Here is a 15,779-nt window from a genome sequence, read left to right as displayed (position 1 = left end):
CTGGGTCAAACCAAGACGTCGGCGTGAAGATAAGAAGTGCATTAAGTCCCGTTCCAAGAATACCCACCCAGCCAGCGACATTTGTTGTTATTATACACAGGAGGACCAAGGGGCAAAGATTATCAGTAGTCTCACTGTCGAAGGGGAACCACCACGCAACAGCTATTAATCATCCAGATCTTTGTGATACCTGGCTCAAAATACTTTTTTGAATTATTATAAAAACCAGATTGGTGCAATGGCCAAGTGGGTAAAGTGTTCGCCTTGCATTCGGTAGGCTAAGAGTTTGATCCCCAGCTGAGTCATACCAAAGAGTTTTAAAATGCTGCTTTTTCTGCTTAGCGCTCAACATTTGGGCAAGAGAAAAATTTGACTATGTTCTGTGTTTCTTGTTATAACTAGTTACTGTAGTACTACTTCAAAACTCGTAAATCTGAGGAGAAATCTCAATGAGCTTAAGTGATTCGATATCCATGTCATAGTGAATGTTTAAAGGTACCTGTTGATACACGAAGTAAACAAGCCTGAGTTGAAATAATTGGTCAAGAGTTTTGATTCTCTTATCTCTACCTGCTAATTCATGAAGTGAACATTAAATCAACTAGGCAACAATTTAATTCTCGTCTGTTCTTGTGCAATTTCAAAAAATCCTGGTTGAGAAAATAAAGAAAAACCAACTCAAAGAGCGAAGTGATTGAAATGTATAAAGTTACCTACTAATTCATGAAGTGAACAAGCCTAATGTGAAATAATTGGGCAACAATTTAATTCTCTTCTATTCTTGTGCAATTTGAAAAAAATCTTGTTTGAGAAAATAAAGAAAAACTCAACTCAAAGAGTGAAGTGATTCAAATGTATAAATCTACCTACTAATTCATGAAGTGAACAAGCCTAATGTGAAATAATTGGGCAACAATTTAATTCTCTTCTGTTCTTGTGCAATTTGAAAAAAATCTTGTTTGAGAAAATAAAGAAAAACCAACTCAAAGAGTGAAGTGATTCAAATGTATAAAGTTACCTACTAATTCATGAAGTGAACAAGCCTAATGTGAAATAATTGGGCAACAGCAGTAAGCCTTTACTCCCACTGGGTCGGAAAAAAGATCCATGTTACACAACATGTGCCATTAACTCATGTGGGTGGAGGGGGAGGGGGGTGGCAAACATCTGAAACCATGATTCAGCCTGTTCCACCCACACTGTCTGGTAATATGACACTAATAGTTATCCCCGAGGAAGCCATAAAGGTAGGAAGATGACAGTAATGTGGAAAGGTTAGAGTTGATGTTCTGATTTATCTGTAACCTAAATTCTTCCATCATTGCAGATGATGAACTCCTACTCAGGAAATCGTCTGTTTTGAGAAACAGAAAGGGATTAATTTGAATGTTCAACCTTCCTGTCTGGCCACATAGATTTGTTTCCTTCAAGTTGGTTCTCAAACATTTTAAGGTGAAAAGGGGAGAATTTATTAAGAGAACACTTTGAAAACACAGGAAAACTTGAATCTGACTAATAGTATGTTCACTCCATAAAATTGACTGTACCAAGGCATAAACATGTTCCTAAGGCTAAGAGTGTTTTCACATTGTTTTTTCAGTTTAAATGCATATTTTTTACAATCTGAGAACCAATAGATCAACCTTCTTCCTGCTGCCTAACCCCATAACCAATACATTTTTAATGCCAAACAGCTACTCTAGCAGGCAGAAGTTCGAATATGTGTGACTTTTCTCATACTACATGTATACCTATAGTCATGTTGCATTCCAAATGTACATATGGTGTTGTAAGATTGAATTAGGGAACTCGCACAACCTAGAAATCCCTGACTTCCAAATTGTTCTGTAGATTATGTTAAAAAGAAATATGAGACGGTGGAAATCGATGAAACATGAGAACAAAATTAAGATACATTAAAGATACTTATTCATAATGCAAGAAGTAACCTAATACATTGATCTAATGGCTGGAAGATTTTTTAATGATTTAAGCTAACTTATCTATACCTAAACCTTAAGCCAGTTGAAATACATTTCTAGATGCATTGAATTTCAGGTGACCAATATCAAAATATTGACTGTTTGAGTTAGAAAATTACAGTAGTATACATTACTATAATATTAATTTGAAATGTGCAGCACTTCTTGCCAAAATATGCAAAACTATCACGAAGCCTCATAGATTTTTGTTTTATAACATTTCTTGTATGCTTTTGTCTGACACAATATAATCATACACCCCTAAGCCAACCTTTCCATTTTCCCTCTCAAAAATAAAGAAGTTTCGTACCCCCATTCAAATATTGGGAATGGTATAACCCATTCTCAGTACCTCGCATCACATCATCCAAAGTCCTTGATATTTGTTAGTGACATTTAGTGATTTAGTTGGATCAACGCCAGTGCTCTAATGCGATGCTCACATCAAGGACAGGAGTGGGGACATAATATTCTTACTGTACATGTCAGTCAAAGCTTTAGGAATGAACTGAACCTACTGCCAGTTATGTAACATGTGTACAGCTTTATTCTTCAAAGGGTTTTCCCCTCTTTTTCTTTATGTTGCAATCATAAGTTTTACAAAACAAAACAAAGCACATGAGATTTGTAAACTGCCATGCTTTTCTTTGTTTTTGTTAAAACGTGAATAAAGAAAGATTAAAAAAAAATCATAAGTTTTGTCTACTTTTAACCTTCTCCTTACTGCCTAACTCAATAACCATCAGAGAATTGGTTAAAAGTCCTCTGTACCAGCTGACTGTGAATTTTGAAAAGTCAAAGTCTGGAAAGGATTGGATTATTGTTCTGATTGGATGCAATCGGAGGAGTAAACTGGTGCTAGAATAGGATGGATTCCGGGCTACTCCCAACCCAGCGCAGACTTTGGTTGGAAATAGTCGGGATCCAAGTCGTGGGGAGGCCCTGAATATGTGCTGGGCTGAAGTCTTTCATAATACCGGAGTAGTTTGATCTTTTCAAAAAGGCAAAACATAGTAGGAATACCATTCTGGTTATTTGTTTCAAAGTGAGATGTAAAACACTTTTGAGGTCCCACACTTGTACTTTGCCCAATATTGTCAGTATCCTATCCATTCAAGTGTGGAGGCATTTGAAAATAGTCAGTTTTGTAACAAACTGGTTGAAATGGTATAAACATGCAGTAATACAATAAATCTTGACCCCTTTGAAGCAACTACAAACGTTTCTCCAGGCAGATCAGTCGTCGAGGTCTGTTATAGGGGCGAGAGGCAGCTCTTTTAATTTTCCGTTGGTGCTCGCTTGTTAGTATGCCTGTGGGTGGAGTGGGCCCGCGGAAACCAATCTTTGATCGCTGGGATAGGGTTTCATTAGTGGGTGGGCGGAGGGTCCCGGGGCGCTTCAAAAGACAGACTGTTGTCTGATTGAAGACGTGTGGAAGGGTGGTGGGCGTACTGTCCGAGTGATTTTCTACCAGACCTCACCAATTTGACAAACAGGAGCATGAGGGCCATGTAAAGGGCATTTTGTGTATCCCTTGTGTACAGAACATTGATGTGTATTCCACTTGTTTGTTTGAACCTTTTGTTTATTCATGAGAAACATCAAGTCGGCCTGCTGGCCACTTTTCCTTGAGGTCATGAGGGAGGACGTACATGTAAGGGTGGCATATAACAACGATACAGATTACTTAGTTATAGTCCTAATGAATTTATAAACATAAAGTGGTATTACATATATCATGTACAGGGCTTTCCTGAGATATTTACATGTAGAATAAGGTGGTGCCTTAGCTCCAGGGAGGGCCATAAACAGGCAAAATTTTCATTGAAGCAAAATTACCTAAATTTGAAAATGGACAAGGTGATGCTTTGAATGATCTTAAATGATCCTTGGAATGACTTGAGTTATGGACAATAGGTTTGTTTTGACATGTCAGATTTTAGTTGTTTCAATGAATGTCATCCATTTTTGCCCCACCTGACTGAATGTAACAATTCTTTTTGTCCAGTATATACTAGTACTGCGCCCACATTGAAAACAAGTTTTAAAGATTAAGTTGAAGGGTCAATCCAGTTATCTTGAGATGAAATAGATAAATAAATGCTGAGAGTGTTACAACGTAGTGCAGCATTATTGTCAGGGAGAGCCTTGATTTATAAGCATTGATCCAAAACTTTTCAAATCTTTGTGTGCAGCTTGTAGCTTTACTTGCACTACAGACAGAGACAATATTTCCTGTCCAATTTCCACCCTTGGCCACCACAAGTAACCTTCATCTGCCATTTGGGGTCTGGTCTCTATCTAATGTACCAAGAGTACCCTTTACATTCAGAAAACTTAAAATATGTGCCTAAAATACCTGTGAATAGCTTTATCTCGTGCTTAAAACAGTTTTCTTTGGGGGAAAATGCTTATCCATCCTTTGGAGGGATTTTTGCAGAAGTGGCACAAGATTATGTACTGCTCAATGTATAGCTTTCCATTGGACTTCTTGGATGACAGAGCAACTATACTTTCAGTACCACGGAAAAATATTGAATGAGAAGATGTAAAAATGTATCTTTGTAACTCCTGTAACTACACTAATGCAGTTGAAATTGATTGTGTGGTAATTCAATTTGTACTCATTTCAGATAAGTCATTGGAATAATCATATCCAGATTTAGCTATTTTGTGAGGATTATGTGGTTAAAGATACCTTGGGCAACACCAAGTTATTTCTTTTGTTCTCAGACATATGTAAGTAAAAATAAAGTAAGAGGGCAACATGAGACCCTTTTTTTCTTGTTGATCTTCTAGAATTATCTTTTAATCTATGAGAACGGAAAAATTAGATTTGCGTTGCATTATCTAAATAAAATTGATACCATGTTACTTCCTTTGTTCTTGGACACATTTAAGTATTAAAAAATAGCATGGGCAACTTATTAATCTTCCAGTTTAAGATTAATTTCAACACCCAAGAACCAAAAAGTTAGGTGGCATTCATTGCATAGATAATTGATAGTTAATGATTACATTGGCCAGTGGTAATCATAGTGTTAATTGTCAATAGATAGACATGTGAGGGTAAAATTTTGAGGTTTTGTCCCTTACAACTCTTGGCCAAACAATATCCTGTGACTTCCTCTGACCAGTGAGTGCCTTGTGCTAAAATAAGCATTTCCATTCCAAGGGTGGAATCGGGTTAGGGTGGATCATGTTGGGGACCGGAAATTGGCTTAACAAATTGAGCGTGTTTGTGAGGCGGAACACATCGCGGTAAGAACGCTCAGCAGTGAGAGAAATCAATGAACTGTTTCCCATTTCCTCCGCGGGAACATGGGTTGAGATATGCACGAAGATTGAGGTTTTACGAGACAACTACTTCTAGTGTTTGGAAATCATGAATGAAGGGCCCCTACCAGGAGTAATAGCCATTGGCTCTTTGTTGTTAGAGTTACCAACTTTATGTGATATGACATGGTCACACTTAGCTAATCACACTGACTTTTACAAACTAAACGATTAATACTGCCCAAGCTGATACACATTGATATGCAAACTCAGCATTAGTTAGTTTACATTCAAGTTTATCCGCTGTTTGACTTCGATTTGATTTCTGGGTGATCAAGTTGGGCTGCTTCAACTCTCGGTTGGGGCAAATAGCATTTCAGTTGGTAATGCGATAATTACTACTTTATTTATCTATTTGTTTGTTTTGTTTTCTAAACATCTCAGTAGCCCCAACACCAAGGCTTTAATGAAACCACTGATTGCCTTAATCTAACTTTTTGGGTTTAAGTTTATCATTTTCGGTTGAAATTTTGGACAGTTTCTTGAAGAACCTGCCCCCAGACGTTCTTAGATTCCTTGCGCCTTTTTACTCTCAGCACAAAACACAAGAGAGTCCTGGTTTCGAGGACTAGACATGTCCTACAGCACAACTCAAGCAGCTGGATCAAATTTTCTGATAAAACAGACGTTTCAGACAGCATCTGCTGTCTTTCATCAATGGCTATATGGTAGAACTGGAGAATCAGGTTTCTTGTTTGAACTGTAGGTCATCCACCCTGGCTCTTTCATTTCTGTTTCTTTATCCAATTAGCAGGGGCCTAATTTAAGAACAACAGGGGTCACTGACCCTGAAATGTTTTGCCTCATGAGATTACGTCTATTTTTATTTAGAAATGATTCATGGTACATTGGTAGCTAGCTGTAGTAGATATAGGGGTCACATACATTGGGTTCTCAAGTTCTGAAGCATCACTTAACCGGAACACAGGTCTGTATGTGTATTGTTTTATTTTTGCCACTTGTTATATTCAATTGTGACCATCTTACAGCTGTTATCATTCCTAAAGATCTAGGAAGAAACATATTTTTGAACACCTCAAACTTTGGTTGATAACTCTAGTACTTGTAGGAATGGCCATTTCTTGTTCTTTTTTAGGCTGGTATAAAGTCCTTAGTAGTTGGTATAGCTACAGTTTATTAGTCATTTTGTACCTCATGCATAGTCTGAACAATTTACCCACATCTGGGTGCAAGGACCATAGCATGTAGGCAGGTGGGCAGACTTCCTTTGTTGGTAGGAGAAAAAAATTTGATATTTTTTTCTCCTCCAGATATTTCTCTGCTATTACTTTATTTCTTGGCAACTTTTCAAGATAAATCTAGCAGATGTGTTTGGGAGGCAACCTAAAGAACAGTAATAGAAACCATTACCCCACATACTGAGCCATTTTCAGCTTACCTGCATCACACTAGGACGATTAAGCTCTTGATATTCCTCCATTGGCATGGGTGAATGTCTGAAGATACTGCAGATCATATTGTTACTATGAACAATTGTTTTATTTGTTTATTTTGTTTAGTTTTTTCAACATGAACGGGAGGGCAAAACAGGTGCATTACAAAGTGGTGTGTTGTTTTTGCTTTGGGACAGTGATATACACACAAAAATATCTTTTAACAATCTGAAATACATTTTGTGGTTAACGTGGTCATTGGCTTGAAAGACGTATGCAACGTGGACACCTGATTCTTGTTTGGAAGCGGTTGCCAGGCAACAAGAAAGCTGTTTGGAGGAGGGAGAGGTTTAAGTGAATCTGCTGGCTAAAACATGAAAAAAACATGAAAATGCTTAGACCCACTTCTAAGGACATTGAACTATAAGCACATTGATGGTGACATAGCTTGACAATGTATTCATCTATAAAGAAATAAGTACAGGTATTGTGGGCTTGAACAGTCAGTAGATTTTAAGGAGCAAGATATATAGATATTTGAATAGCAGAGGAAATTTGGTTCTGTTTATGTATCTTTGAGACAACTTTGAGCCTTTTCTTAATGTTTTTCTTTAGTCAATGTACAAAAGTGCAGAAATAATAAGTATACTTTTTTATAATGATGGATAACTGCTGATGTGGAGGGAAAACTGTATATTCAACCACTCCTGAGATATCAGCACCAGGGACAGATGCCCTCCAGGACCACAGTAGTTTCCTGGAAGCCTTGTCAGGCCGGCAGGGAGTAAGGTGTCAGTAAGACTGGCTTTATTGATATTCCATAGGTGCGGGAGAAAGCCACCCACACACACAGCACAGCTTAACTCTCCGGCTGGCACTCCCAATGGTCTCTACTGGGTCCATTCAGCCGTTTCTGCCACCCACCCACCTTAGGTATGATATGTGCTGCACGCATGCTTTCTCTTTCTTCTGTCTGGCTGTGTAACTTCTCATTCAAACAGAAGAAAATAAACCATGTCTGGAGGAAAATATTCATCTTTTATCCTCAACTATAGAGACTTCCTTTAGATTCATAATCATAGATAAATATGACTATATGGTTCTTAGACATCAGAACGTAGAATTTTGACAAGAGGAAAATGCAAAAACAAGGCTGGGATGAAAACTATAATCCGACTCCTTCAATCTGTGTGCACCAAATGTACAGACGTTTCAATACAGCATATGCAACGTTACCCAAGAAATGAAAATAATGATAATAAAAGCCTCTATTTCTTTTGTCTAGGTTTCCATCTTTTCAAAATTTTCTTTAGTTCTATCCCAATAAGCCAGGATTACCAATTCAAAAATTCATGCATCAATCATCCTACCGACTTGTCGGGAGCAACCACCTGTCCATAGCAACCATTTTTGCTCAGTCCCTTGACTGGTTGCTTGGGGCATGTTTGACTGTATTCCGATCCATCATCATCTTTCTAAATCTGAGAACCAGGAATTTAAATTGGTATGGCCTACATAAAATGATCAATGTTGAACATTAAGGTTGTCCAGCTCTGTAACAAGTTTCAAACCTAAGGCCTTGTCGATTTGATTATATGGATGATATTCTCTTGGAACCCCAAAACTGATGCGAGCATGCGAATATAAAAAGGTTGGCAAAAAATAAATGTTGCCTTCATTATGGAATCTTTGTGGTCAGGAATGATGAACAAATGATTGAATACACAGAGTATACCACATAATAGATTCTTCAATTTGTTCTTCTACATCTTCTTCTTTGACTTTGGAACTGACTTTGGTATTCTATGACGTAAGTATCGTTTTCCGAATTTTTTGTTGTTGCCATTTACGGCATCTATTTGAGCATTTTGCAGCTGCTTTGTACGATTTCCAACTTATGGTTGAAAACTTCTCTCCTTTTTTTTGGAAATGGACGAAAATTGAGGCGCGCGCGGATGTCATCCATATAATTAAGTCAGCATGGCCTAATCCTGAAGCAAGAGTTTGCTAAACAGCTCCAACAATATGCTACAAAATCTTTCCAGCTTGCTGAATACTTCATTGATGCAGAAGTTATGGCAAAGCGTGTTAGGTCAAACATTTCATACTGAACATTCTAGGCATGTGATGTTTGCAAATGAGAAGAACGCAGTTAGAGCTTGATAGCCTATGTACAACCATGGCTAACATATGTATAAACCCTTCTAGTTTATTCTTATCACAGTTTGTTTAATGCGAACACCTCTTAAATGGAGTAGAAGCTATTATTAGCTGTCAGGCATTGATTAAGGCTCAATCTTGCTTGCCTGCTCATTATGTACCTATTGGTGCATACATGTATGTGTGTATTTTGGGAAAGTTTTTCAATATCGTCTTTCTAAATGTGGACATTAGAGTAACATCTTGTGTCAACTAATTTCAGGGGCAAACTCACAAATTGGGTCGGGTCTTTTGAAGAACTGCTATCAGTGTGTAAACTCTCTAGTGAGTTTTTGTTAGCAGATTGAACTGTTTGTTATTCAATCAAAGATCTGCTCTATGTTAAGGCCAGGAAAAAAAAACTTTGTTATAGGTCAATCTTATACCTTGGTTTTGAGCCAAATCTACCATGGAAAAGATTTGATTTTCTTTGGACATGGAAGGAAAGAATGGAGTCAGATGTGGATTTTGAGTAACCCAGTAAACTCCTTGAATTGGATTCAAATATGCTCCACTCAGAGTCCAATATGTTTTCTAAAAAACGGGAAAGAAAATGCTAATTTCTCAAGCCTATCTTTTACAGTGTAGGTCCTGTAAGGGCCAAAACATTATCAAAAGTTTAAAAGATGGTGCATAGGGCAGCGCCCATCTCCGTTTCAATAGCCCTTGGACCACACAACTTTATACAACCACTACAGCAGGGGGCTAGTCCACCTTTGTATCTTTGTATTGGTTAATGAAAACCTTGAATTGGACTTGGATGCGGAGATTTCTTTCAAAGTTTTGACAAAAGGGGGGAAGAAAAAGTGTAGAAAACGCCCACATGTTGAGCCAGTCTTTTCAAGTCCTGTACTGAGGGAAGATGATATATGATGCAATTGTTGCGGATGATGTGATGTCTGTTCTGTCGAGTTATCAGCTGGTAGCAGACGGCCCCCGTCCAGCTCCGATATCTGTCTTCTCTTAGGACCAGCACTTACTATCTCTATGGTGGGGCGTGATTTATTACAGTTTGGACGGTGGTGCGATGCAGCCTTTTTTTGTACAGATACTGTCAATCTTGAAATGTTTGCAGCGTTTTTTGTTTGTTTGTAGTTTTCATGGTCACCTCTCAACTGTCAATTCATAGCGAATTTGCATTTCCAATATACATGTACTACTAGTGGGGAGTGATTGCAGTTTAGACAGTAGTTCTATGCAGCCTTTTTTGTATACGTACTATGAATCTTGAAATGTTTGCAGTGTTTTGGGGTTTATGCAGGTTTTCATGGTCACCTCGATCTCTAATGCAAGTACAAGCTGCCATGAATATACGTTTCTAACATATAATTACAACAGTTGCAGACTTGTTTCAACTGCAAACATAAAACACCTCAAAAACCTCCTTTCTAATCTACCACGAAGTCCCCGCAAAAAATAAATGAAATTACATTATATTTACTTATGCATGAAAAATTTGAGCCACTCCATCCAGAGACATTTTAGGTACATGTTAGAATTTTTCTGCTTCTCAAGCCCCGAATAAGTCATTCAAGTTTTGACAGATTTTTGATGTCAATAGTTCTACGGTATATGTACTATTCATCATCATCATCATATGTACTATTACAGTATTAGTCAGTGTTATAAATAGAGGTGATCACACCATACAAGTATAATACATTATACTGCTCTTTCATATGTAAATTTCGTCTTAAGTCATCTTTAGAACAAGAGACACACCCTTTATAAAATACAATAGGATAACTGGGTGTGACAATAAGAAAGTCATAAAGGTCATCGTTTATAAAGAAATGAACTGAGAAGCAAATCTTTGTCTTAATGCATTTATGAAGACAGGCTGTGGCTAGCATGTGTGCAGGTATGTTATTTCAACTATAAGCCAGTTTATTCTTTTACAAGACCAAAGTCAGACTTGATTTTTGTATAGCAGCACTCCATTCAGGGTATACAAATTGTCATGTTTGTTTTTTCTTTGTGTTACATTAGCTTTGTCGTTATTTTGCTGTGAAGAAGTTTGAATCCAGTTGGTTTGATAATGATTCCTTTTAAAGCTTGAGCTAATGCAGTGTACATGTCTGACCAATTATATTTTATGCTGTTTGGCTACTCTACATTTGCGCATTCATATTTACATTATTGAATTGTTTTGTAACTTAGGACTAGCAAAATGCCCCAAAATCTTGCTATTCAAAATAGCACTGAAACTTCCCTTCTTATGTGGCTCTAGGCTTGACAGGCACGACCTTTATATTGTCATTGCCCATGGAATTTTAAAGTTTCCATACTAGCTACAGGAAGTACAAGTTTGAACAGGAAGTATATAGTTACGACAGGAAGTACGCATCACTAAAGACGTTCAGATTACTACAATAAGTATACATTGCTAGAGGAATGATAAATTTCATGGTTTTTCTGCTATGTTAGTCATTAAATGATTTAGGATGTTTCAGGGCATTAGAATCATGTGGGAAAGTTATAGATTTTTGAGTACTTTGAAAAAAACAACCACTGACTACTAGATCTGGTATATACTGTCCCGTACAGCTCGGTTAAATAGAAAAATGGTATATTTGTTCAAAACAAAGAGATTTTATGTCACATTTTTCTTGGATTTGCATTATCCACCTGGTATTATCAAGACTTTGCTACATGTACATAAATGTAGGTAATATCTAGAAATTTTAAAAAGTTACATACCAATACATATTTTACTGCTTTTGATTTCACATTTTTTGAAAGCTACATATCGGTCCATACACTGGCCAATTCAGGAGAAAATTGTTAACGAAATGTTATGAACATAAACAACAGTGGGTGACTATACCTACATGTACATTGTATAGTATGAAATAGAATATATTTCCCATCCCAAAGCACTTTATTAGGAAATACAACTTCAGAAAGTTGAACATGATTTTGTAGTTCCTCAGAGTTTTTCCTATGGGAAATCGCACATTCATTGAGCAGTATAATAGCACACTACACACTGTAGTTCCATGTATCCCCTGACAAGAGCATTATGCAGACACTGACCCGTACAGCTAAGGTCAGGCTGTTCTGTCTCCCTCTTCATACAACTCAATCTCAGGCTGGGATTACGCGTCCCACTTTAGAACACCATGACGTCATGTTTGGTATTGACCTTGTCTTGGTCGTGAGTTGTCTACTGCATATAGATTAGCACATCATCAGATTGTTTTAGGAAGAGCAGGGATTCTCTTGCCAAGTCTGAATATACATGGTTAGGATGGACCGTTTTGTAAATTGAACTATATGTTCATTATATTAGTACATGTTTTGTTATTGACATGCCGTGGTCGTGTGTAGCATCTATTCATTGTATAAACATTATTACATAATATTATCATCAGATTGTTTTAGAAGCAGTGGGGTTTTTCTTGCTAAGTTTTTGAATATACAAGTATCTGGTTAGGAATTGATGTTTTGTAGAATGATATAGAATATGTTCATTATGATTTGCTATTGACATTGCTGTGGTAGTGAGTAGTCTATTACATATAGATGAGTATATATCATCAGAGTGTTTTAGGAACAGTAGGGATTCTCTTGCCAAGTCTGTAAAAATATGTGGTTAGGAGTGAATTATGTAACTGCGGTTATTTCTAAGAATGATGTTGGTTGTGTTACATGTTTTGGCATTGATCTTGGCTTTCTTGTGCATAGATAAATCGTTTTATATTTACTAAATTTTTAGAAAAGTGGTGATTTTTAAGAGGTATCTTGCCAAGTCTGTGAACGCAAGTGGTTTATATTACATGTAGGACTGAATGTATAGGGTCGAAGTAATGATCCGTGTTTTGGTATATTGATTTTGCTGTGGTCATAAGTTTTCTGCTGTGTATACATGTAGATGAACATCATCGGACTATTTTAGAAACAGTAGAGATTCTAAGAGGCATCTTGCCAGCTCTGAATATGTGTTGTTTAGGGGTGAATTTATTTGGGGTATTAATAAGAACGTTGCTCATTATATTACATGTGAGTGTGTTGTATTAATATAACCGTTGGGGACAGTTCTTCTGACAAGCTGTATTAGATCCAGAGTTTTAGTCAGTTTTGTTCTTTGTTGATAGCAAGGCGGGTTGACTTCCAAGTTGAAGGTAAAAAGGTTTTCCTTTCTTTTAAAGAAGGTAGTTTGTAAAATAAGACATTCATTTGGTATAGCTTTGCTTTAACAACTGTACATGTATCATAAAGATTTTAGTACCAGATTTGCAAGTCGTAAGTCATATACATAGTTAATTATGTTTTAATTAGGATGTTGTCAGATTGTCAGACTTCAAATTGTTTGCAGACTCCAAGCTTTTTCAGATTTCATTTTTCAGACTTTAAAATTTATTTATTTTATTGTCATTCACATACTTTCTGCTAAGATCTTTGAAGTCATAAATACAGGGCTTGCCAATATTGCTTGGTGCTGGGGATTTGTACTGATATTATATTACAATTTTGAGACCATATGAGACCAATGTTATTCTTTTAGTCCTGTGGCTCTTTTGGAATTATTAAAAATCTTGTCTCGGAGGATGGATTTATAGATTATAGATTGACTGAACTCTTTTCTTGTACATTTATGATTTAGCTGACAGATGGAATGTTGGATCTTTGATGCCTTAAGCAAATAGTTCCTTAAAATCCGAGAACCGACCAATTGAATCTCTGTGGCCCAGATAAATATCATGGCCTGGAATTAATTTTCTTCATAAAATTATATAAGGTCGCTATAGACTTTCCCTTCAGACTGTTTGCAATTCTATCTTTTAGTTTAGTTTCCTTTTTTTAAACTTGAGAACCAAACAATTGAATTGGTGTGGCCTAAATGAATATCACTGCTCTGAATTCAATTCCCTCCAACTGGACATTGCCTCATCTATAAGGTCGCTACAGACTTTCCCCTCAGACTGTTTGCAATTCTATCATCCAGTTTAGCATATCTTTTTTTAAACTTGAGAACTGAACAATTGAATGAGTGTGGCCTAAATGAATATCTCAACTCTGAATTCATTTCCCCCAACTAGACATCACCTATGGGATCAAGGCTTTCCTCTGTAAGTGTCAGTTTTTGTGTGACATCTTTCAATTAAGCAGTTTTTAAATCCGGGAACTAAAAGCTAATTGAATCAGTGTGACCTAAATAAATATCGGCCCCGAATTCATTGTTCTGCCAACTGGACGTGGCATCACCTATAGGATATGTCATTTTCATCTTTATCTTCCTGTTTAGCATTGTCTTTTTTGAAATTCGAGAACCAACAAATTGCATACTTGTGACCTAAATAAATATCACGGCCCCGAATTCATTACTTTCAACTGGACACGGCATCACCTCTGTAGCCTTCCCATGATGCCGTTGAGTTGAGGGGAAGGATTGAGTGGGTGGAACGCTCCTGATTGCTAGAAGAGCAGTCCGCAAAGTTGGTGTCTGCCACAGCTCACTGGATTGATGTCATGAGTGGATCTCTCCTGCCACAGTCTATGAATATGAGCAGTAGGGACGGAGTGCAGTAATATATGTATGAGAAGACGGAATCCTGGTTGGGACATCTGGGGTAAGAGATTCGTCATCGTAGTTGTTAATGTCCCCCGTCTTCCAAGTTGGTGTCTCCCACAGCTTACTGGATTGATGTCATGGAGTGAGGTTTTCCTCTGCCACAGTCTATGAATATGAGTAGTAGGGACGGAGTGACTTCTATCAGTAATAAGGAGACGGAATCCTGGTTGGGACATCTGGGGTAAGAGATTCATCATCGTAGTTGTTAATGTCCCCCGTCTTCCAAGTTGGTGTCTTCCACAGCTCACTGGATTGATGTCATGGAGTAAATTTCTCCTCTGCCACAGTCTATGAATATGAATAGTTGGGAAAGAGCGTGTGACAAACAGTGATATATGTATAAGGAGACGGAACCCTGGTTGGGTTCTTAAGGTAAGAGATATGTCATCATACTTCTTAGTCCCTGTCTTAGCCATTTTAAGTACCAGCTAGACATTTTGAGATTTAGAACTGTCTTGCACCTTTAGAAATCAAGAGAGTATGCTTAGCAGTTACTTTTAAATTAGTATACCCAGATACAACCCTAGCCAGGAAATTTGCCTTAGTAAGAGATTTGTCATCATGTTTGTTGGTCCCCATGTTAGCCATCAAACAAACTACAAGCTAGACATTTTGAAATATGTTCTGCAGCCTCAGAAATCTTAAGGTAAAATTTTGTCACCATCGTTGTTGGTCCCCACCTGAGCCAAAGAACAAACTAGAAGCTAGACATTTTGAAGTTTACAACTGTCCTTGCCCTTGAGAAATAAGAAAGTGTGCTAAGCAGTAATAGAAGCTGACGGAACCCAGGCTAGGACATCTAAGGTAAGGCATTTGTCATCTTAGTCGTTGGTCTCCGTCTTAGCCAAAGTAATTAGGTTCACAGGGCAGGAGAGAATGTTTTCTCCCACTAGGGAGGTAATCTAATATGTTTGCCGCCACCAGAGAACAGTTCTTTAATATAGGAAGGTTTATATTGGATTTGGGGCCTTCAGTCAAATTATCCACGGCTCCTAATTCATCACTCTAACGAGGCATGTAAAACTTGTGGAATCTGATTATGCCCCTTCCCGCAAAGGCCACGGGTTCGAGGAACCGGTCAGCGTCTACCACAAAGGGATGGAGAAAAGATGTGGAATTTTTGTATTGCTTTATCAAATGTGACGGATTATCTTCTTCCTCCCTTAGAAAAAGTGTGGTCCCCCGAACGTAATTCCAGTTTTCTATTTCCCTCAGTGCCTTGTGTTGCCGAAAGGGATGGAAAAAACATGTGGAATTTTTGTATTGCTTGATCAAATGTGATGAATTTTCTTC

The 15,779-nt window shown here is 37.5% G+C and overlaps 1 protein-coding gene across 17 annotated transcripts in view; it reads left to right on the top strand.

Annotated features, from left to right (window-relative positions):
* The window catches only part of LOC136445518 (cAMP-regulated phosphoprotein 21-like), a 98,422-nt gene that overhangs the window by 23,419 nt on the left and 59,224 nt on the right, over positions 1-15,779 (top strand). The window contains exon 1 of one of the 17 annotated variants that reach the window (XM_066443554.1): positions 14,650-14,667. The exons of the other annotated variants lie outside the window; for them this stretch is intronic. The gene's annotated coding sequence lies outside the window, so the exon portion shown is untranslated. Of the gene's footprint in view, positions 1-14,649; positions 14,668-15,779 lie in introns of those variants that run through there. 17 annotated transcript variants of the gene reach the window in all.

This window comes from Branchiostoma lanceolatum, chromosome 12 (assembly GCF_035083965.1).
Source record: "Branchiostoma lanceolatum isolate klBraLanc5 chromosome 12, klBraLanc5.hap2, whole genome shotgun sequence".
Taxonomy (NCBI): Eukaryota; Metazoa; Chordata; class Leptocardii; order Amphioxiformes; family Branchiostomatidae; genus Branchiostoma; species Branchiostoma lanceolatum.
The sequence above is the reverse complement of the archived record's forward strand: the minus strand, read 5'-3'. Positions and strand labels throughout refer to the sequence as shown.